Source organism: Ranitomeya variabilis, chromosome 4 (assembly GCF_051348905.1).
Source record: "Ranitomeya variabilis isolate aRanVar5 chromosome 4, aRanVar5.hap1, whole genome shotgun sequence".
Lineage (NCBI taxonomy): Eukaryota > Metazoa > Chordata > Amphibia > Anura > Dendrobatidae > Ranitomeya > Ranitomeya variabilis.
The window spans coordinates 614676668-614700417 of record NC_135235.1 but is presented as its reverse complement, the minus strand read 5'-3'; the positions used below and the strand labels follow the sequence as shown (position 1 = coordinate 614700417).

General features: G+C 44.5%; 1 long non-coding RNA gene across 1 annotated transcript in view; it reads left to right on the top strand.

Annotated features, from left to right (window-relative positions):
* Positions 1-2268: 2268 nt before the first annotated feature.
* The window catches only part of LOC143766061 (uncharacterized), a 34090-nt gene continuing 12608 nt past the window's right edge, over positions 2269-23750 (top strand). Inside the window, exon 1 of the long non-coding RNA XR_013213509.1 lies at positions 2269-3770. This is a non-coding gene — a long non-coding RNA (uncharacterized LOC143766061). The remainder of the gene's footprint in view (positions 3771-23750) is intronic.

The window sequence follows — 23750 nt, the reverse complement described above, 5'->3', positions numbered from 1 at the left end:
ATCTGGACTTCCTGCTGAAATGGCTGATAACAGGCAGCAATAGATGATATACACCTGGAAATGGTTGAGTATTTCAATAACAGTCTAATAGCTTCAGTCTTTGACATTCTCTAGTCAGAGCATACTGGGAGATGTAGTTTTGCAGCAGCTTGAGATCCACTGGTTGTAGAGCACATGTACGTAACCGGGCTGTAGAGTGCTGGCTGTGTACACTGGACGAGGCCCCCAGAGACATAATCACTTGGCTCTGCAGTTGTGGAGAACAATAGGAATGTATAGAAAGTTTAGAGAATGTCAGTTGTAATTGCATAACAAGTCTCTTGGGTCTATAGAAAGTGACAGGTGACATGGAGACAATATCTGGGGATAAGCGCTGCACTTTTCTTAAGTGGCTAAATGGGAGACGTCACAAATAAAGCACGGAATTATCCTTCTGTCCATCACCCTGGCTGTGACTGATGTGTTCTCTGTTGTGTGACAATATTAAGCTAAAGGATCTCTAGATCTACTGAAACCAAGACTTAGTATTTGTGTGTGAGTGTCATAAAACTATAGTGGGTGCAGAAGTTACAAAAGTGCCACAAAACTCCCAATAAAGACTTTGCATCAGGTCCAGGTGCTTCAAATGACACCTCTGTGCGAATGAGAGTGTCTGGCCAGTTTTCTGTAAAATCTTGCAATATAAAGAATACATATCTGAACCAGAAACTCATTCTGAAATCGTGAAATCTACCAACTTTAAGAAATTTGTTGTAAGCTCTAGTACGTGATGTTTCACACTGGGAGCTTTCCAATAGACTCCTGCTCACCTGACAAAGGCCAAAAAGTGTACTTTTTATCATCTTTCGTGCTACTATATAAACCTATCTCCATTTTAGCTTGGGCAGAGTCTTGAGAGATTGTGCTAACACGTAGAGTGGCATCCAGTAAAGAATGAATACCATCTGGTAAATACAGTTGTGCTCAAAAGTTTACATACCCCGGCAGAATTTTTGCTTGAAATCTTGGCCTTTTTTCAGAGAATATGAATGATAACACCAAAACTTTTTCTCCACTCATGGTTAGTGGTTGGGTGAAGCCATTTATTGTCAGTACTGTGTTTTCTCTTTTTAAGACATAATGACAACCCAAAACATCCAAATGACCCTGATCAAAAGTTCACATACCCTGGTGATTTTGGCCTGATAACATGCACAGAAGTTGACACAAATGGGTTTGAATGGCTACTAAAGGTAACAACCTCACCTGTGACCTGTTTGCTTGTAATCAGTGTGTGTGCATATAAAAGCTGAGTGAGTTTCTGGGATCCAGACAGACTCTTGCATCTTTCATCCAGCCACTGACGTTTCTGGATTGTGAGTAATGGGAAAAGCAAAATAATTGTCAATGGATCTATGGGAAAAGTTAGCTGATCTGTATAAAACAGGAAAGGGATACAAAAAGATATCCAAGGAATTGATAATGCCAGTCAGCAGCGGTCAAACTGTGATTAACAGAAAATCAGGGACTCTGTAAAAAAAAAGTATCTCACCTACAATACGCAAAACAGCACAGAGACCAGCCTCAAAACTTCTGGAACAAGGTAATTTGGAGTGATGAGACCAAAATGTAACTTTTTGGCCACAACCATAGACGTTAAATTTGGAGAGAGGTCAACAAGGCCTATGATGAAAGGAACACCATTCCTACTGTAAAGCACGGAGATAGATCGCTGATGTTTTGGGGACGTGTGAGCTACACAGGCAGAGGAAACTTGGTCAAAGTTGAAGGAAACATGAATGCAGCACGTTATCAGCAAATACTGAAGGCAAATTTGCACTCATCAGCCCGGAAGCTGCGCATGGGACGTACTTGGACATTCCAACATGACAACCATCCAAAACACAAGGCCAAGTCAACCTGTCATTGGCTACAGCAGAACAAAGTGAAGGTTCTGGAGTGGCCATCTCAGTCTCCTGACCTCAATATAATTGAGCCACTCTGGGGAAATCTCAAGTGCGCAATTCATTATAGACAGCCCAGGAATTTACAGGAACTGGAGGCTGATCAGGATAATTTGGATGTTTTGGGTTGTTATTATGATTTAAAAAGAGAAAACACAGTAGTCTGAAAATATATGGCTTCACCCAACCACTAACCATGAGTGGAGAAAACGTTTTTGTGCTATCATTCATATTCTCTGAAAAAAAGTCCAAGAAAGCAAAAATTCTCCTGGGGTATGTAAGCTTTTAAGCACAACTGTTTATATACATATTTGTAACACTATTTCCCATAGGATCCCATAGTATGTCTTTAGAGATGCATCCATTGGCGGTATAGACTGGGAAATCCTCCTGTCCTACACCCTGAAAAGACCCTTGTAGCATTGTTTACACTGAGAGTTTTTTTGCCGAGAGCTTGGAGCAAAAACTCTTCAATCAAAACTTGTGGTTTTTGGAGAGTTTCTGTGCTAAAAACACGTCAATGTGAACACACCCTTTCTTTGGTTATGGTAACACGTAGTAACTGCACATCGGAAAAACTCTGACTTGCGTTTGCTTCAGAATCTGCACGAATTAGCATTATTTCCACATGTAAGTGTTCACCATAGTTTTCAAGCAGAATTTGCACAGAAACCACTTTAAAAAATGACATGTTAGTAGCTTGGGAACCTGCCTAGGGGACACTCCTGACAGTATGAACATTAACACAGTTCTCCTACTGTAACAAGGAGGCTCATTTTGTAAGCATTCCTGGCGCACGACTATTTGGGAGCTCTGATTTTGCTGCAAATAAAATAGCCAAGTTGCAGAGACGTCGCGCACAAGTCTCATGTCGAGTGTGACTTGTGCCAAAGTCTGCGGCAAGTTTGTCATGTGTAACTTACAACCAACATCAAAAAATCCGACACATGTGAAAACATTTGTGAGAATGCGACACTATAGGAAATCATTATATCCAATGTTGCAATGTGTCGATACGATTTCAGCTTCACCGTGTAGCTCTTGCTTTTTTCAGATGGATTTTGGAGAGGAAAACAGGAGCAAAAAAAAAAAAAAAACCCTGTAAAAATTGCCATAAGTTTCTCATTTCGATGATCTCAAAATGAGCAGAAAAAAACAAAAGTTTAATAATGGGCAAGCACGGTGGCGCAGTGGATAGCACAGCAGCCTTGCAGTGCTGGAGTCCTGGGTTCAAGCCCCACTAAGGACAACATCTCCAAAGAGTTTGTATGTTCTCCCTGTGTTTGCGTGGGTTTCCTCCGGGTACTCCGGTTTCCTCCCACATTCCAAAGACATACTGATAGGGAATTTAGATTGTGAGCCCCAACAGGGACAGTGACGATAATGTGTGTGCAACCTGTAAAGCGCTGCGGAATATGTTAGAGCTATATAAAAATAAAGATTATTATAATAAAAAAGCTATGGGTTCTGAAATGTATCCTTTTAGCAGAATAAATGGAATAGAATTATTAGAAGCAGCTCGGTTAGCGTCTATCACACAATCTACACGGTAAGCGATGGAGAGACGAGACCAGAGTCGTGTCTTCGGATGATCTGCTTCGCTTTGCACAGCAGGGCTAGTTCCGGCTTGAAGCAATTCAGGTGTACGGACGTGAGCCAACAGTTTTCCCAGACCCGTTCTTTCCTGGATCTTACAAGAATAGCAGCATTGTTCCTGTGCGTGCAGAGCTCCTGCTTGGCTTTTGGGTTCCGCCCTTGCTCACAAACCGCAATTACACCCAGCTGCACCTTGTCCCTTCTGTCTGCCTTGCTCTCTTTTGGCATCAGGTAAATATAGGCATCTGCACGCGATCCCCGGGGAAAGTGAGGGAGGGAAGTCAGGTTTCCACATTACTGTAACATCCTCCCCCTCTGCACACCTCCCTGTACATGTGTTCTCTAAGAGAAAGGGAAAGGCAAAAAAGAAAGAGCATTCCTCTGACCTGACTCAGCACTTGTGTGGAAGCAGAGGGAATATTAACCCAGTCTCCGCTGTGCTTTCCGACTCCATTCCATTGCAGACTTTTGCCCACAGACCCATTTCCGATCGTTGGACTAAGATTTTATTCACATTGCGATTCGGACATTCAGGAAAGTTATCCTGTAGTAGAGGTGCAGCACAAGAGAAGTTTTCAGCCAAAAGTTGTAGAAAAAGATATAGCTCAGTGGTTAGCTTTTGGGCTATGAACAGCCCTATAGTCCTATAACTTATCTATTATTCATTTTACTAACTTATATAGCGCCATTAATGCCACAACTCTTTACAGACATTACTGGCCCTGTCCCCATTGGGGCTCCCAATATAGAGTCCCCATCAATAAGTCTTTGGAGTGTGGGAGAAAACCCACTCGAATCTACAATGCTTACTTCAGGTCTTGTATCTTCCTATTTAAAGGCAACCTTTACAATTAAAGGGCCACTGTCACCCCCCTCCAGCCGTTATAAACTAAAAGAGCCACCTTGTGCAGCAGTAATGCTGCATTCTAACAAGGTGGCTCTTTTAGTTTTTGGTTCAAGTATTCCCAAAATAAAGCGTTTTGAAACTTATCCAAAGTACCTGTCTTTAGCCAGGGAGGCGGGTCCTCACTCCCCAGCTTGAACCGCTACTCTGCCGTCACTCCAATCTTCAGGGGCTTTCGGCGCCGCCCCCTCAGCGCTGTTTACGCTTCAAAACCGGCGCCTGCGCTGTGTACTACTGTGCTGCGCATAATGCATAACACACAGTGCGGGGCTGGGATTCCAAAGGTGGGTGGCCGCACTGCCCGCACAGGCGCAGTCTGCAAGCCTGGCTGGGACGCCAGACGGCCAGAGCTTACTGCGTCTGCGCAGCACAGTAGTACACAGCACAGGTGCCGGTTTTGAAGCGTAAACAGCGCTGAGGGGGGCGGCGCCGAAAGCCCCTGAAGATTGGAGTGACGGCAGAGTAGCGGTTCAAGCTGGGGTGTGAGGACCCGCCTCCCTGGCTAAAGACAGGTATTTTGGATAAGTTTCAAAACGCTTTATTTTGCAAATACTAGAACCAAAATCTAAAAGAGCCACCTTGTTAGAATGCAGCATTACTGCTGCACAAGGTGGCTCTTTTAGTTTATAACGGCTGGAGGGGGTGACAGTGGCCCTTTAAGTTCACACTAGCTGTTTTTGCAGGGTTTTTTAATGCAAATTTTCAGCTACATTTTACAATACCAGCAAAGTTTGAGATTTCAGAAATCTCATGCACACAGCTTGTTTTTTTTTTTTTGTCATCAGGATTTTATGCTTTGCATCTTTTTTTTCCACAATGGAGCATGTCATTTCTTTCACCATTTTTTCAGTGTGTTTCACCCATTGCAATGAATGGATGGTGGAAAAATGCAGGTATCAGGTTTTGCTGCATTTTTGTGCCAAAACATGAGTTATAATAGGACTTTTTTTTAACACTAAACTATCAGCATGCATAAGAGACAAATCTAGCATGCCAAAACCGTAGCAAAAGATCAGATTTTTACTGAGGACAAAAACCATTGAAAAAAGATGCCTAATGTGAATTTACCCTTAAGGTACCTTCACACATAACGATTTCGTTAACGATATCGTTGCAACGTGACGCTTTTTTGTGACGTAGCAACGATCCCGCTAACAATCTCGTTATGTGTGACAGCGACCAACGATCAGGCCCCTGCTGGGAGATCGTTGGTCGTAGGGAATGATCAGGACCTTTATTTGGTCGCTGATCACCCGCTGTCATCGCTGGATCGGCGTGTGTGACGCCGATCCAGCGATGTGTTCACTTGTAACCAGGGTAAATATCGGGTTACTAAGCGCAGGGCCGTGCTTAGTAACCCGATATTTACCCTGGTTACCATTGTAAAAGTAAAAAAAAAACAAAAAACACACTACATACTCACATTCCCATGTCTGTCACGTCCCCCGCCGTCAGCTTCCCACACTGACTGTCAGTGCCGGCCGTAAAGCAGAGCACAGCGGTGACGTCACCGCTGTGCTCTGCTTTACGGCCGGCGCTGACACAGTCAGTGCGAAAAGCTGACGGCGGGGGACGTGACAGACATCGGAATGTGAGTATGTAGTGTGTTTTTTTTTTTTTTTTAACTTTTACAATGGTAACCAGGGTAAATATCGGGTTACTAAGCGCGGCCCTGCACTTAGTAACCCGATGTTTACCCTGGTTACCCGGGTGCTGCAGGGGGACTTCGGCATCGTTGAAGACAGTTTCAACGATGCCGAAGTCGTTCCCCTGATCGTTGGTCGCTGGAGAGAGCTGTCTGTGTGACAGCTCCCCAGCGACCACACAACGACTTACCAACGATCACGGCCAGGTCGTATCGCTGGTCGTGATCATTGGTAAGTCGTTTAGTGTAACGGTACCTTTACTCTAAAATGCTCTGTCTGTTTCAGAGAAAATATAGGTCACTATCTATTGTCCCCAGCCAACGTTTCGAACTGAGTAGTCCGGAACAGCACTTAGTAGTGGGCTTCTCCTCATCCCACCTTGGCTGATTGATGGATATACCACCATTGTGTACATAAAAACCTGTCAATCAAGTGAAGTGGGGCAAGGAGAAGGTGGCTGGGACATGATTGGACTAGTCAGGTCTCTCCCTATAGACCCTGGTTGGCTCTTCGAACTATGTTTAGTCTGAAAGCTGCAGCATTACAGAGCAAGTCCGCCTGGATTGGATTAATGCTCCCTGTGGTTAGGGTAGCATGAATCTAGTGACAGTTCGCATTTGAGATGCGGGCGAGACATGTTAACAAGGGAAAAAGATCTTAATCATTTTGAGACAGATAGTTGGAGTAAAGCATTTAAGATAATATTATTATTATTTATTATTATAGCGCCATTTATTCCATGGCGCTTTGCATGTGAGGAGGGGTATACATAATAAAAACAAGTACAGTAATCTTAATCAATACAAGTCACGACTGGTACAGTAGGAGAGAGGACCCTGCCCTCGAGGGCTCACAATTATTCCTCTACTTCTTGTGCTCTTCTACATGAAGCGTATTTTAAATTATTATCTAGGTGGTACTTCACACCAGTAAAACTGCACAAAGTCTTTCCAACACAATCAAGATTTGCTGTAGGGAATGTGGCCATCATGGCCGTTTACAGATTTGTTTGGGAATGTCCTGTAATTAAGGTCTCTGTGGATTGATATATCTGAGCTCATTTCAAGAATCACCAAACTTAATGTTAATCTTACACCACACTTTGCATTGCTATCTCTTGGTATTCAAGATATTCCTTTCCAATTTCCACATAAAATGTTTCATATTTTATTGGTCACTAAATTACTGATTGCTTCAAGGTGAAAACAGACGGATATTCCCAAAATTTCAGATATTGTAGAGAGAATTTCTACTCAGAGTTTTTTGAATTATCGCTTGCTTTAACCCCTTCATGACCCAGCCTATTTTGACCTTAACCCCTTCACCCCCAAGGGTGGTTTGCACGTTATGGACCAGGCCAATTTTTACAATTCTGACCACTGTCCCTTTATGAGGTTATAACTCTGGAACGCTTCAACGGATCCCGGTGATTCTGACACTGTTTTCTCGTGACATATTGTACTTCATGATAGTGGTAAAATTTCTTTGCTATTACCTGCGTTTATTTGTGAAAAAAAGGGAAATTTGTCGAAAATTTTGAAAATTTTGCAATTTTCCAACTTTGAATTTTTATGCAATTAACCCCTTCATGACCCAGCCTATTTTGGCCTTAATGACCTTGCCATTTTTTGCAATTCTGACCAGTGTCCCTTTATGAGGTAATAACTCAGGAACGCTTCAACGGATCCTTGCGGTTCTGAGATTGTTTTTTCGTGACATATTGGGCTTCATGTTAGTGGTAAATTTAGGTCGATAATTTCTGAGTTTATTTGTGAAAAAAACGGAAATTTGGCGAAAAATTTGAAAATTTAGCAATTTTCACATTTTGAATTTTTATTCTATTAAACCAGAGAGTTATGTGACACAAAATAGTTAATAAATAACATTTCCCACATGTCCACTTTACATCAGCACAATTTTGGAAACAAATTTTTTTTTTGCTAGGAAGTTATAAGGGTTAAAATTTGACCAGTGATTTCTCATTTTTACAACAAAATTTACAAAACCATTTTTTTTAGGGACCACCTCACATTTGAAGTCAGTTTGAGGGTTCTATATGGCTGAAAATACCCAAAAGTGACACCATTCTAAAAACTGCACCCCTCAAGGTGCTCAAAACCACATTCAAGAAGTTTATTAACCCTTCAGGTGTTTCACAGCAGCAGAAGCAACAAGGAGGGGAAAAATGAACATTTAACTTTTTAGTCACAAAAATGATCTTTTCGCAACAATTTTTTTATTTTCCCAAGGGTAAAAGGAGAAACTGGAACACGAATGTTGTTGTCCAATTTGTCCTGAGTACGCTGATACCTCATATGTGGGGGTAAACCACTGTTTGGGCGCACGGCAGGGCTCGGAAGGGAAGGAGCGCCATTTGACTTTTTGAATGAAAAATTGGCTCCAATCTTTAGCGGACACCATGTCGCGTTTGGAGAGCCCCCGTGTGCCTAAACATTGGAGCTCCCCCACAAGTGACCCCAATTTGGAAACTAGACCCCCCAAGGAACTTATCTAGAAGCATAGTGAGCACTTTAAACCCCCAGGTGCTTCACAAATTAATCCGTAAAAATGCAAAAGTACTTTTTTTTCCACACAAATTTTCTTTTAGCCTCACTTTTTTCATTTTCACATGGGCAACAGGATAAAATGGATCCTAAAATTTGTTGGGCAATTTCTCCTGAGTACGCCGATACCTCATATGTGGGGGTAAACCACTGTTTGGGTGCACGGCAAGGCTTGGAAGGGAAGGCGCGCCATTTGACTTTTTGAATGGAAAATTAGCTCCAATCGTTAGTGGACACCATGTTGCGTTCGGAGAGCCCCTGTGTGCCTAAACATTGGAGTTCCCCTACAAGTGACCCCATTTTGGAAACTAGACCCCCCAAGGAACTAATCTAGATGTATAGTGAGCACTTAAAACCCCCAGGTGCCTCACAGAAGTTTATAACGCAGAGCCATGAAAATAAAAAAATATTTTTCTTTCCTCAAAAATGATTTTTAGCCCGGAGTTTTTTTATTTTCCCAAGGATAATAGGAGAAATTGGACCCCAAATGTTGTTGTCCAGTTTGTCCTGAGTACGATGATACCCCATATGTGGGGGTAAACCACTGTTTGGGTGCACGGCAGGGCTCGGAAGGGAAGGCACGCCATTTGGCTTTTTGAATGGAAAATTAGCTTCAATCATTAGCGGACACCATGTCGCGTTTGGAGAGCCCCTGTGTGCCTAAACATTGGAGCTCCCGCACAAGTGACCCCATTTTGGAAACTAGACCTCCCAAGGAACTAATCTAGATGTGTGGTGAGCACTTTGAACCCTCAAGTGCTTCACAGAAGTTTATAACGCAGAGCCATGAAAATAAAAAAATTATTTTTCTTTCCTCAAAAATGATTTTTTAACCCACAATTTTTTATTTTCCCAAGGGTAACAGGAGAAATTGTACCCCAAAAGTTGTTGTGCAGTTTCTCCTGAGTACGCTGATACCCCATATGTGGGGGTAAACCACTGTTTTGGCACACGTCGGGGAGCGGAAGGGAAGTAGTGACGTTTTGAAATGCAGACTTTAATGGAATGCTCTGCGGGTGTCACGTTGCGTTTGCAGAGCCCCTGATGTGCCTAAACAGTAGGAACTCCCCACAATTGACCCCACTTTGGAAACTAGACCCCAAGGGAACTTATCTAGATGTGTGGTGAGCACTTTGAACCCCCAAGTGCTTCACAGAAGTTTATAACGCAGAGCCGTGAAAATAAAAAATGTGTTTTCTTTCCTTAAAAATATTTTTTTAGCCCAGAATTTTTTAATTTTCCCAAGGGTAACAGGAAAAATTTGACCCCAAAAGTTGTTGTCCAGTTTCTCCTGAGTACGCTGATACCCCATATGTGGGGGTAAACCACTGTTTGGGCACATGGCGGGGCTCGGAAGGGAAGTAGTGACGATTTGGAATGCAGACTTTGATGGAATGGTCTGCGGGGATCATGTTACGTTTGCAGAGCCCCTGATGTGCCTAAACAGTAGAAACCCCCCACAAGTGACCCCATTTTGGAAACTAGACCCCCCAAGGAACTTATCTAGATGTGTGGTGAGCACGTTCAACCCCCAAGTGCTTCACAGAAGTTTACAACGCAGAGCCGTGAAAATAAAAAATCATTTTTCTTTCCTCAAAAAAGATGTTTTAGCAAGCAATTGTTTATTTTCACAAGGGTAACAGGAGAAATTGGAACCCAATATTTGTTGCCCAGTTTGTTGTGAGTACGCTGATACCTCATATGTGGGGGTAAACCACTGTTTGGGCGCACGTCAGGGCTCGGAAGGGAAGTAGTGACATTTGAAATGCAGACTTTGATGGAATGGTCTGCGGGCGTCACGTTGCATTTGCAGAGCCCCTGATGTGCCTAAACAGTAGAAACACCCCACAAGTGACCCCATTTTGGAAACTAGACCCCAAAAGGATCTTATCTAGATGTGTGGTGAGCACTTTCAACCCCCAAGTGTTTCACATAAGTTTATAACGTAGAGCCGTGAAAATAAAAAATAATTGTTCTTTCCTCAAAATTATGTTCTAGCAAGTAATTTTTTATTTTTGCAAGGGTAACAGGAGAAATTGGACCCCAATAGTTGTTGCCCAGTTTGTCTTGAGTACGCTGGTATCCCATATGTGGGGGTAAACCACTGTTTGGGCGCACGTCGGGGCTTGGAAGGGAGGGCGCACCATTTGACTTTTTGAACGCAAGATTGGCTGGAATCAATGGTGGCGCCATGTTGCGTTTGGAGACCCCTGATGTGCCTAAACAGTGGGAACCCCTCAATTCTAACTTCAACACTAACCCCAACACACCCCTAACCCTAATCCCAACTGTAGCCATAACCCTAACCACAACCCTAACCCCAACACACCCGTAACCCTAAATCCAACCCTAATCCCAACCCTACCCACAACTGTAACCCCAACACAACCCTAACCCTATCCTTAACCCTAACCACAAGCCTAATCTTAACCCTATTTCCAACCCTAGCCCTAATTCCAACCCTAAGGGTACCGTCTCACAAAACGATTTACCAACGATCACGACCAGCGATACGACCTGGCCGTGATCGTTGGAAAGTCATTGTGTGGTCGCTCGGGAGCTGTCACACAGACCGCTCTCCAGCGACCAACGATGCCAAGGTCCCGGGTAACCAGGGTAAACATCGGGTTACTAAGCGCGGCCCTGCGCTTAGTAACCCGATGTTTACCCTGGTTACAAGTGAACGCATCGCTGGATAGCTGTCACACACAACGATCCAGCGATGACAGCGGGAGATCCAGCGACGAAAGAAAGTTCCAAACGATCTGCTACGACGTACGATTCTCAGCAGGGTCCCTGATCGCTGCTGCGTGTCAGACACAGCGATATCGTATGGATATCGCTGGAACGTCACGGATCGTACCGTCGTAGCGATCAAAGTGCCACTGTGAGACGGTACCCTAACTCTAATTCCAACCCTAACCCTAAGGCTATGTGCCCACTTTGCGGATTCGTGTGAGATTTTTCCGCACCATTTTTGAAAAATCCGCAGGTAAAAGGCACTGCGTTTTACCTACGGATTTACAGCGGATTTCCAGTGTTTTTTTGTGCGGATTTCACCTGCGGATTCCTATTGAGGAACAGGTGTAAAACGCTGCGGAATCAGGTGTAAAACGCTGCGGAATCCGCACAAAATTGACAAGCTGCGGAAAATACACAGCGTTTCCGCACGGTATTTTCCGCACCATGGGCACAGCGGATTTGGTTTTCCATAGGTGTACATGGTACTGTAAACCTGATGGAAAACTGCTACGAATTCGCAGCGGCCAATCCGCGGCCAATCCGCTGCGGATCCGCGGCCGATCCGCTGCGGATCCGCGGCCGATCCGCTGCGGATTCACAGCCAAATCCGCACTGTGTGCACATGCCCTAACCCTACCCCTAACCCTACCCCTAATTCTAACCCTAATTCTAACCCTAGTTCTAACCCTAACCCTAGCAGAAAAAAAAATAAAAAAAAAATATTTTATTTATTTTTATTATTGTCCCTATGGGGGTGATAAAGGGGGGTCATTTACTATTTTTTTTATTTTGATCACTGTGATAGGCTATATCGCAGTGATCAAAATACATCTGAAACAAATCTGCCAGCCGGCAGATTCGGCGGGCGCACTGCGCATGCGCCCGCCATATTGGAAGATGGCGGCGCCCATGGAGAAGCCGGACGGACACCGGGAGGCCCGGTAAGTATGAAGGGGGGGTGATCGGATCACGGGGGGGGGGGGAGACCGGAGCACAGGGAGGGGGCACCGGAGCACGGGGGCAGCGGACAGGAGGACGGAGGAGCGGACAGGACGAATTAGGGGGGTGGCCACGTAACGGAGCACTGGGGGGGCGATCGGTGGGGTGGGGGGGAGGCAGATTAGGTTCTCCAGCCATGGCCGATGATATTGCAGCATCGGCCATGGCTGGATTGTAATATTTCACCGTTTTTTGGGGTGAAATATTACAAATCGCTCTGATTGGCAGTTTCACTTTCAACTGCCAATCAGAGCGATCGTAGCCACGAGGGGGTGAAGCCACCCCCCCTGGGCTGAAGAACCACTCCCCCTGTTCCTGCAGATCGGGTGAAATTGGAGTTAACCCTTTCACCCGATCTGCAGGAGCGCGATCTTTCCATGACGCATACGCTGCGTCACAGGTCGGGAAGGCACCGACTTTCATGACGCAGCGTATGCGTCAAAGGTCGGGAAGGGGTTAAATCAGTGATATGTCACACAAAATACTTAATAAGTAACATTTCCCACATGTCTACTTTACATCAGCACAATTTTGTAACCAAAATTTTTTTTTGTTAGGGAGTTATAAGGGTTAAAATTTGACCAGCAATTTCTCATTTTCACAACACCATTTTTTTTTAGGGACCACATCTCATTTGAAGTCATTTTGAGGGGTCTATATGATAGAAAATACCCAAGTGTGACACCATTCTAAAAACTGCACCCCTCAAGGTGCTCAAAACCACATTCAAGAAGTTTATTAACCCTTTAGGTGTTTCACAGGAAATTTTGGAATGTTTAAATAAAAATGAGCATTTAACTTTTTTTTCACACAAAATTTACTTCAGCTCCAATTTGTTTTATTTTACCAAGGGTAACAGGAGAAAATGGACCCCAAAAGATGTTGTACAATTTGTCCTGAGTACGCTGATACCCCATATGTGGGGGTAAACCACTGTTTGGGCGCATGACAGAGCTCGGAAGCGAAGGAGCGCCATTTTACTTTTCAATGCAAAATTGACTGGAATTGAGATGGGACGCCATGTTGCGTTTGGAGAGCCCCTGATATGCCTAAACATTGAAACCCCCCACAAGTGACACCATTTTGGAAAGTAGACCCCCTAAGGAGCTTATCTAGAGGTGTGGTGAGCACTTTGACTCACCAAGTGCTTCACAGAAGTTTATAATGCAGAACCGTAAAAATAAAAAATCATATTTTTTCACAAAAATGATCTTTTCACCCCCAATTTTTTATTTTCCCAAGGGTAAGAGAAGAAATTGGACCCCAAAAGTTGTTGTACAATTTGTCCTGAGTACGCTGATACCCCATATGTGGGGGTAAACCACTGTTTGGGCGCATGGGAGAGCTCGGAAGGGAAGGAGCGCCGTTTGACTTTTCAATGCAAAATTGACAGGAATTGAGGTGGGACGCCATGTTGCGTTTGGAGAGCCACTAATGTGCCTAAACATTGAAACCCCCCACAAGTGACACCATTTTGGAAAGTAGACCCCCTAAGGAACTTATCTAGATGTGTGGTGAGCACTTTGACCCACCAAGTGCTTCACAGAAGTTTATAATGCAGAGCCATAAAAATAAAACAAACATTTTTTTCCCACAAAAATTATTTTTTAGCCCCCAGTTTTGTATTTTCCCGAGGGTAACAGGAGAAATTGGACCCCAAATGTTGTTGTCCAATTTGTTCTGAGTACGCTGATACCCCATATGTGGGGGGGAACCACCGTTTGGGCACATGGGAGGGCTCGGACGGGAAGGAGCGCCATTTGGAATGCAGACTTAGATGGAATGGTCTGCAGGCGTCACATTGCGTTTGCAGAGGCCCTAATGTTCCTAAACAGTAGAAACCCCCCACAAGTGACACCATTTTGGAAAGTAGACCCCCTAAGGAACTCATCTAGATGTGTTGTGAGAGCTTTGAACCCCCAATTGTTTCACTACAGTTTATAACGCAGAGCCATGCAAATAAAAAATATTTTTTTTCCACAAAAATTATTTTTTAGCCCCCAGTTTTGTATTTTCCCGAGGGTAACAGGAGAAATTGGACCCCAAAAGTTGTTGTCCAATTTGTCCTGAGTACGCTGATACCCCATATGTGGGGGGGAACCACTGTTTGGGCGCATGGGAGGGCTCGGAAGGGATGGAGCGCCATTTTGAATGTAGACTTAGATGGAATGGTCTGCAGGCGTCACATTGCGTTTGCAGAGCCCTAATGTACCTAAACAGTAAAAAAAAAACACAAGTGACACCATTTTGGAAAGTAGACCCCCTAAGCAACTCATATAGAGTTGTGTTGTGAGAGTTTTGAACCCTCAAGTGTTTCACTACAGTTTATAACGCATAGCCGTGAAAATAAAAAAATAAAAATTTCCCCCCAAAATTATTTTTTAGCCCCCAGTTTTGTATTTTCCCAAGGGTAACAGGAGAAATTGGACCCCAAAAGTTGTTCTCCAATGTGTTCCGAGTACGCTGATACCCCATATGTTGGGGTAAACCCCTGTTTGGGTGCACGGGAGAGCTCGGAAGGGAAGGAGCATTGTTTTACTTTTTCAACGCAAAATTGGCTGAAATTGAGATCGGACGCCATGTCGCATTTGGAGAGCCCCTGATGTGCCTAAACAGTGGAAACCTGTTGTGAACTCTGTTTTCAGGCTCCCTCGTGTGGTCACTGGTGGTATGGTGTGACTTTTGCTTTGGGCTCCCCCTGGTGGCTTTGTTTGTTATCCTGCTGGTCTCTGGCTATCAGCTGGTTCGTTATCCTCTGGGAGGTTCCTATTTAGCTCTGTTTTACTTCCACTTGTTGCCGGCTGTCGATGTAATCAGTGCTACTCAGATTCCTTCTGACTACCTTGCTCCCAGTCCATCCAGGACAAGCTAAGTTTTGTTTGCTCATTTTTTGATCAGCAGTGTTTATCATGTTGTCTTGTCCAGCTTGCTAAAATGTGATTCCCTCGCTTGCTGGATGCTCTAGTGGACTGAGTTTCTCCCCACACACCATTAGTTGGTGCGTGGGTTCTTGAAATCTCAGGATGGATATTTTGTAAGGGTTTTTTATTGATCGCATAGACCCCTGCTCTATTTTCTGCTTTCTAGTACTAGTGGGCCTCTTTTGCTGAATCTTATTTCATCCCTACGTATGTGCCTTCTTCTTACTTCACCGTTAATATTTGTTGGGGGCTTCTATATCTTTGGGGATTGTTTCTCTGGAAGCAAGCGAGGTCTCTCTTTCTCTTTAGGGGTAGCTAGTTCCTCAGGCTGGCTCGAGACGTCTAGGAAATTTTTAGGCACGTTCACCGGCTACTTCTAGTTGTGTTGCATAGGTTCAGATTTGCGATCAGTTCAGTTACCATCTCCCTAGAGCTTGTCCTTAGTTTATTCACTTGCTGGTCTATTCGTGATCCTCAGCCACTAAGGATCATAACAGTACAGCCGGCCACCAAAGTGTTAATTGCATGGAAGAAGCAGGAGAAAAGAAGCCTTGAGAATTTTTTTTTTTTTTTTGCCGTGTGTCTAGCTGCTGTGGCTAGCTTCTCTCCTCCTCTTAATCTTGGTGTGGCTCTGAGTTCAGCTGCTGACATGGATGTCCAGAGCTTGGCTTCCAGTCTGGATCATCTTGCTGCTAGGGTTCAAAGTATTCAGGATTTTGTTGTTCACAGTCCTATGTCAGAGCCTAGAATACCTATTCTGGAGTTGTTTTCTGGAGATAGATCTAGGTTCCTGAATTTTAAGAACAATTGTAAATTGTTTCTTTCTTTGAAACCTCGTTCCTCTGGTGATTCCGTTCAGCAAGTTAAGATTATTTCTTTCTTGCGCGGCGACCCTCAAGATTGGGCCTTCGCATTGGCGCCAGGGGATCCTGCATTGCTTAGTGTAGATGCGTTTTTTCTAGCCCTTGGATTGCTCTATGAGGAACCTAATCTTGAGAACCAGGCTGAAAAAACGTTATTGGCCCTCTCGCAGGGGCAAGATGAAGCAGAGGTGTACTGCCAGAAATTTCGGAAATGGTCGGTGCTTACTCAGTGGAATGAGTGTGCCCTGGCTGCAAATTTCAGAGGTGGTCTTTCTGAAGCCATTAAGAATGTCATGGTGGGGTTCCCTACGCCTGCAGGTCTGAATGAGTCAATGACTCTGGCCATTCAGATTGATCGGCGTTTGCGGGAGCGCAAACCTGTGCACCATTTGGCGGTGTCTTCTGAACAGACACCTGAATCTATGCAATGTGACAGAATTCTGACCAGAAGTGAACGGCAAAATTATAGATGGCAAAATGGGTTGTGCTTTTACTGTGGTGACTCAGCTCATGTTATCTTAGCATGCTCTAAGCGCAAAAAAAGGTTGATAAATCTGTCACCATTGGTACTTTACAGCCTAAGTTCATTTTGTCTGTTACCCTGATTTGTTCCCTGTCATCTTACCCGGTTAATGCTTTTGTAGATTCAGGTGCCGCCCTGAGTCTGATGGATTGGTCATTTGCCAGGCGCTGTGGTTTTGATTTGGAGCCTTTAAAATTCCCTATTCCACTAAGGGGAATTGATTCTACACCATTGGCTACGAATAGACCTCAGTACTGGACACAAGTGACCATGTGCATGACTCCTGTTCATCAGGAGGTGATTCGCTTTCTTGTACTGCATAATTTGCATGATGTCGTCGTGTTGGGTCTACCATGGTTGCAGACTCATAATCCAGTCCTGGATTGGAAAGCTATGTCGGTGTCAAGTTGGGGTTGTCAGGGATTTCATGGTGACGCTCCTGTGGTGTCAATTGCTTCGTCCACTCCTTCTGAAGTCCCTACGTTTTTGTCAGACTACCAGGATGTATTTGAGGAGCCCAAACTCAATTCTCTACCTCCTCATAGGGACTGTGATTGTGCTATAAATTTGATTCCTGGTAGTAAGTTTCCTAAGGGACGACTTTTCAATTTATCTGTGCCGGAGCATGCTGCCATGCGGAGTTATATAAAGGAGTCTTTAGAGAAGGGACATATTCGCCCGTCCTCATCCCCTCTTGGTGCAGGATTCTTTTTTGTGGCTAAAAAGGATGGTTCCGAGACCCTGTATTGATTATCGCCTTTTGAATAAAATCACGGTCAAATTTCAGTATCCTTTGCCATTGTTAACTGATTTGTTTGCTCGCATTAGGAGGTCTAGTTGGTTCACCAAAATAGATCTTAGTGGTGCGTATAACCTTGTGCGTATAAAACAGGGTGATGAATGGAAAACTGCATTTAATACGCCTGAAGGCCATTTTGAGTACTTGGTGATGCCTTTTGGACTTTCTAATGCTCCTTCAGTCTTTCAGTCCTTTATGCATGACATCTTCCGTGAATATCTGGATAAGTTTATGATTGTGTATCTGGATGATATTCTGTTTTTTTCGGATGATTGGGAGTCTCATGTTAAGCAGGTCAGGATGGTCTTTCAGGTCCTGCGTGACAATGCTTTATTTGTGAAGGGCTCAAAATGTCTTTTTGGAGTCCAGAAGATTTCTTTTTTGGGTTTCATTTTTTCTCCTTCTACTATTGAGATGGACCCAGTCAAGGTTCAGGCTATTCATGACTGGACGCAGCCTACATCTGTTAAGATTCTTCAGAAGTTCTTGGGTTTTGCTAATTTTTACCGTCGCTTCATAGCTAATTTTTCTGGCGTTGTTAAGCCTTTGACGGATTTGACCAAGAAGGGTTCTGATGTGACTAATTGGTCTTCTGCGGCTGTGGAGGCTTTTCGGGAGCTGAAGCGTCGGTTTTCTTCGGCTCCGGTCTTATGTCAGCCAGATGTCTCACTTCCCTTCCAGGTGGAGGTTGATGCTTCCGAGATTGGAGCGGGGGCTGTTTTGTCGCAGAGAAGCCCCGATGGCTCTGTGATGAAGCCATGTGCTTTCTTTTCAAGAAAGTTTTCGCCTGCCGAGCGGAATTATGATGTCGGTAATCGGGAGCTGTTGGCTATGAAGTGGGCATTTGAGGAGTGGCTCGAGGGAGCTAAACATCGTGTGGTGGTCTTGACTGATCACAAGAATTTGATTTATCTCGAGTCGGCCAAGCGGCTGAATCCCAGACAGGCTCGTTGGTCGTTGTTTTTCTCTCGTTTTGATTTCATGGTCTCGTACCTGCCGGGTTCGAAGAATGTGATGGCTGATGCTCTTTCTAGGAGTTTTGTGCCTGACTCTCCTGGAGATTCAGAGCCGGCTGGTATCCTTAGAGAAGGGGTGATTTTGTCTGCCATCTCCCCAGATTTGCGACGTGTGCTGCAAGAGTTTCAGGCGGATAGACCTGACCGCTGTCCACCAGAGAGACTGTTTGTCCCGGATAGATGGACCAACAGAGTCATCTCCGAGGTTCATTCTTCGGTGTTGGCGGGCCATCCTGGAATATTTGGTACCAGAGACTTGGTGGCCAGGTCTTTTCGGTGGCCTTCCTTGTCGCGGGATGTGCGTTCCTTTGTGCAGTCTTGTGGAATTTGTGCTCGGGCGAAGCCTTGCTGTTCTCGTGCCAGTGGTTTGCTGTTACCTTTGCCTGTCCCGAAGAGGCCTTGGATGCACATTTCCATGGATTTTATTTCAGATCTCCCTGTCTCTCAGAGAATGTCTGTCATCTGGGTGGTGTGTGATCGTTTTTCTAAGATGGTCCATTTGGTGCCCTTGCCTAAGTTGCCTTCCTCCTCCGAGTTGGTTCCACTGTTTTTTCAAAATGTGGTTCGTTTGCACGGGATTCCTGAGAACATTGTTTCTGACAGAGGATCCCAGTTTGTGTCTAGATTTTGGCGGACCTTTTGTGCTAAGTTGGGCATTGAATTGTCTTTTTCGTCGGCCTTCCATCCTCAGACGAATGGCCAAACTGAGCGAACTAATCAGACCTTGGAGACTTATTTAAGATGTTTTGTTTCTGCTGACCAGGACGACTGGGTTACTTTTTTGCCGTTGGCCGAGTTTGCCCTTAATAACCGGGCTAGTTCTGCTACTTTGGTTTCTCCTTTTTTTTGTAATTCGGGGTTTCATCCTCGTTTTTCCTCGGGTCAGGTGGAGCCTTCTAACTGTCCTGGAGTGGATGTTGTGGTGGATAGGTTGCATCAGATTTGGAATCATGTGGTGGACAATTTGAAGTTGTCACAAGAGAAGGCTCAGCTCTTTGCCAACCGCCGTCGCTGTGTGGGTCCCCGACTTCGCGTTGGGGACTTGGTGTGGTTGTCTTCTCGCTTCGTTCCTATGAAGGTCTCCTCTCCTAAGTTCAAGCCTCGGTTTATCGGTCCTTATAAGATTCTGGAAGTCCTTGGCCCTGTGTCATTCCGTCTGGACCTCCCGGCATCATTTGCTATTCATAATGTGTTCCATCGCTCGCTGTTGCGGAGGTATGTGGTACCTGTGGTTCCTCCGGTTGAGCCTCCTGCCCTGTGGAGGTTGAGGGAGAATTGGAATACGTGGTGGAGAAGATCTTGGATTCTCGTGTTTCTAGACGGAGGCTCCAGTATTTGGTCAAGTGGAAGGGCTATGGTCAGGAGGATAATTCTTGGGTTGTCGCCTCTGATGTTCATGCGGCCGATTTGGTTCGTGCCTTCCATGTGGCTCATCCTGATCGCCCTGGGGGTTTTCATGAGGGTTCGGTGACCCCTCCTTAAGGGGGGGGGTACTGTTGTGAACTCTGTTTTCAGGCTCCCTCTTGTGGTCACTGGTGGTATGGTGTGACTTTTGCTTTGGGCTCCCCCTGGTGGCTTTGTTTGTTATCCTGCTGGTCTCTGGCTATCAGCTGGTTCGTTATCCTCTGGGAGGTTCCTATTTAGCTCTGTTTTACTTCCACTTGTTGCCGGCTGTCGATGTAATCAGTGCTACTCAGATTCCTTCTGACTACCTTGCTCCCAGTCCATCCAGGACAAGCTAAGTTTTGTTTGCTCATTTTTTGATCAGCAGTGTTTATCATGTTGTCTTGTCCAGCTTGCTAAAATGTGATTCCCTCGCTTGCTGGATGCTCTAGTGGACTGAGTTTCTCCCCACACACCATTAGTTGGTGCGTGGGTTCTTGAAATCTCAGGATGGATATTTTGTAAGGGTTTTTTATTGATCGCATAGACCCCTGCTCTATTTTCTGCTTTCTAGTACTAGTGGGCCTCTTTTGCTGAATCTTATTTCATCCCTACGTATGTGCCTTCTTCTTACTTCACCGTTAATATTTGTTGGGGGCTTCTATATCTTTGGGGATTGTTTCTCTGGAGGCAAGCGAGGTCTCTCTTTCTCTTTAGGGGTAGCTAGTTCCTCAGGCTGGCTCGAGACGTCTAGGAAATTTTTAGGCACGTTCACCGGCTACTTCTAGTTGTGTTGCATAGGTTCAGATTTGCGATCAGTCCAGTTACCATCTCCCTAGAGCTTGTCCTTAGTTTATTCACTTGCTGGTCTATTCGTGATCCTCAGCCACTAAGGATCATAACAGAAACCCCCCCAATTATAACTGAAACCCTAATCCAAACACACCCCTAACCCTAATCCCAATGGAAACCCTAACCACACCTCTAAGCCAGACACACCCCTAACCCTAATCCCAACCCTATTCCCAACCGTAGATGTAATCCAAACCCTAACCCTAACTTTAGCCCCAACCCTAACCCTAACTTTAGCCCCAACCCTAACTATAGCCTTAACCCTAACCCTAGCCCCAACCCGAACCCTAGCCCCAACCCTAACCCTAGCCCCAACCCTAACCCAAGCCCCAACCCTAGCCCTAACCCTAACCCTAGCCCTAACCCTAATGGTAAAATGGAAATAAATACATTTTTTAAATTTTTTTATTTTTCCCTAACTAAGGGGGTGATGAAGGGAGGTTTGATTTACTTTTATAGCGGGTTTTTTAGCTGATTTTTATGATTGGCAGCCGTCACACACTGAAAGAAGCTTTTTATTGCAAAAAATATTTTTTGTGTTACCACATTTTGAGAGCTATAATTTTTCCATATTTGAGTCCACAGAGTCATGTGAGGTCTTGTTTTTTGCGGAACAAGTTGACGTTTTTATTGGTAACATGCTCGGGCACGGGAGATTTTTTGATCGCTTTTTATTCCGATTTTTGTGAGGCAGAATGACCAAAAACCAGCTATTCATGAATTTATTTTGGGGGAGGCGTTTATACCATTCCGCGTTTGGTAAAATTGATAAAGCAGTTTTATTCTTCGGGTCAGTACGATTACAGCGATACCTCATTTATATAATTTTTTTTATGTTTTGGCGCTTTTATACGATAAAAACTATTTTATAGAAAAAATAATTATTTTGGCATCGCTTTATTCTGAGGACTATAACTTTTTTATTTTTTCGCTGATGATGCTATATGGTGGCTCGTTTTTGCGGGACAAGATGACGTTTTCAGCGGTACCATGGTTATTTATATCCGTCTTTTTGATCACGTGTTATTCTACTTTTTGTTTGGCGGTATGAGAATAAAGCGTTGTTTTTTGCCTCGTTTTTTTTTTTTTTTACGGTGTTCACTGAAGGGGTTAACTAGTGATATAGTTTTATAGGTCGGGTCGTTACGGACGCGGCGATACTAAATATGTGTACTTTTATTGTTTGATTTTTTTAAATTTAGATAAAGGAATGTATTTATGGGAATAATATATATTTTTTTTTCTTTATTTAGGAATTTTTTTTTTTATTTTTTTTACACATGTGGGAATTTTTTTTTTACTTTTTTACTTTGTCACAGGGGGGGACATTACAGATCGTTGATCTGACAGTGTGTACAGCACTCTGTCAGATCACCGATCTCACTTACAGCCGTGCAGGCTGCAGCTTTCATCTGCAGCCTGCACGGCACCCGGAAGTAATCCCTGCAGGACCCGGATGCAGCCCCGCGGCCATTTTGGATCCGGGGCCTGCAGGGATAGGAGGTAGGAGACCCTCGCAGCAATGCGATCACATCGCGTTGCTCCGGGGGTCTCAGGGAAGCCCGCAGGGAGCCCCCTCCCTGCGCGATGCTTCCCTGTACCGCCGGCACACCGCGATCATGTTTGATCGCGGTGTGCCGGGGGTTAATGTGCCGGGGGCGGTCCGTGACCGCTCCTGGCACATAGTGTCGGATGTCAGCTGCGATAGGCAGCTGACACCCGGCCGCGATCGGCCGCGCTCCCCCCGTGAGAGCGGCCGATCGTGCTGGACGTACTATTCCGTCCTTGGGAATTAGGGCCCACCCCACATGGACGGAATAGTACGTCCAATGGCAGAAAGGGGTTAATGAACTGGCCGTTTTTTGCAATTCTGACCAGTGTCCCTTTATGAGGTAATAACTCAGGAACGCTTCAACGGATCCTTGCGGTTCTGAGATTGTTTTTTTGTGACATATTGGGCTTCATGTTAGACAAAAATGGAAATTTGGCTAAAATTTGAAAATTTCGCAATTTTCACATTTTGAATTTTTATTCTGGTAAACGAGAGAGTTAGGCTAGTTTCACATTTGCGTTTAAATCAGCAGCGTCTAAAACGCATCCGCAAGTGGTGGAAAAAACGCATATAAACGCGTACAAACGCGGCGGGGTTTTTTACGCATGCGTTGCACGCGTTTATATGCGTTTTTTCCTGCGTTTCGTTTGCGTTTATGGTGCGCATGATGAGAAATTTCACAAGAGAAAAATCAAGCCGGTAATTCAGCGCGGTGTACAGTAAAATCACACTGACAGGTTAGAATAGAGTAGATATATACACATAGAATAGGTAGGTATATATACATATGAGACACCTATATATGTATATTTATATTTAATGCAGCGCTAGATAGCATAAAAGCCGCTTATTCAATTACCGGCTTCTGCTATCTCCTTCACAAATCCGACAGGATATGAGACATGGTTTACATACAGTAAACCATCTCATATCCCTTCTGTTATTACATATTCCTCTTCAGTAATGTAAGAAGTGTCTGTGTCAAATTTGGGGGCTCCAGCTATTAAATTAAAGGGTTAAATGGCGGAAAAAATTGGCGTGGGCTCCCGCACAATTTTCTCCGCCAGAGTGGTAAAGCCAGTTTCTGGGGGCAGATATTAATAGCCTAGACAGGGTCCATGGTTATTGGCCCCCCATGGCTACAAACAACTGCCCCCAGCCACCCCAGAAAAGGCACATCTGGAAAATGCGCCTATTCTGGCACTTAGCCCCTCTCTTCCCACTCCCGTGTAGCGGTGGGATATGGGGTAATGAAGGGTTAATGTCACCTTGCTATTGGAAGGTGACTTTAAGCCAGATTAATAATGGAGGGGCGTGAATTATGACACCTATCCATTATTAATCCAATAGTACAAAATGGTTAAGAAAACACACACACATTACAAAGTCCTTTAATGAAATAAAGACACAGGTTGTTGTAATATTTTATTATACTGGTAATCCACCT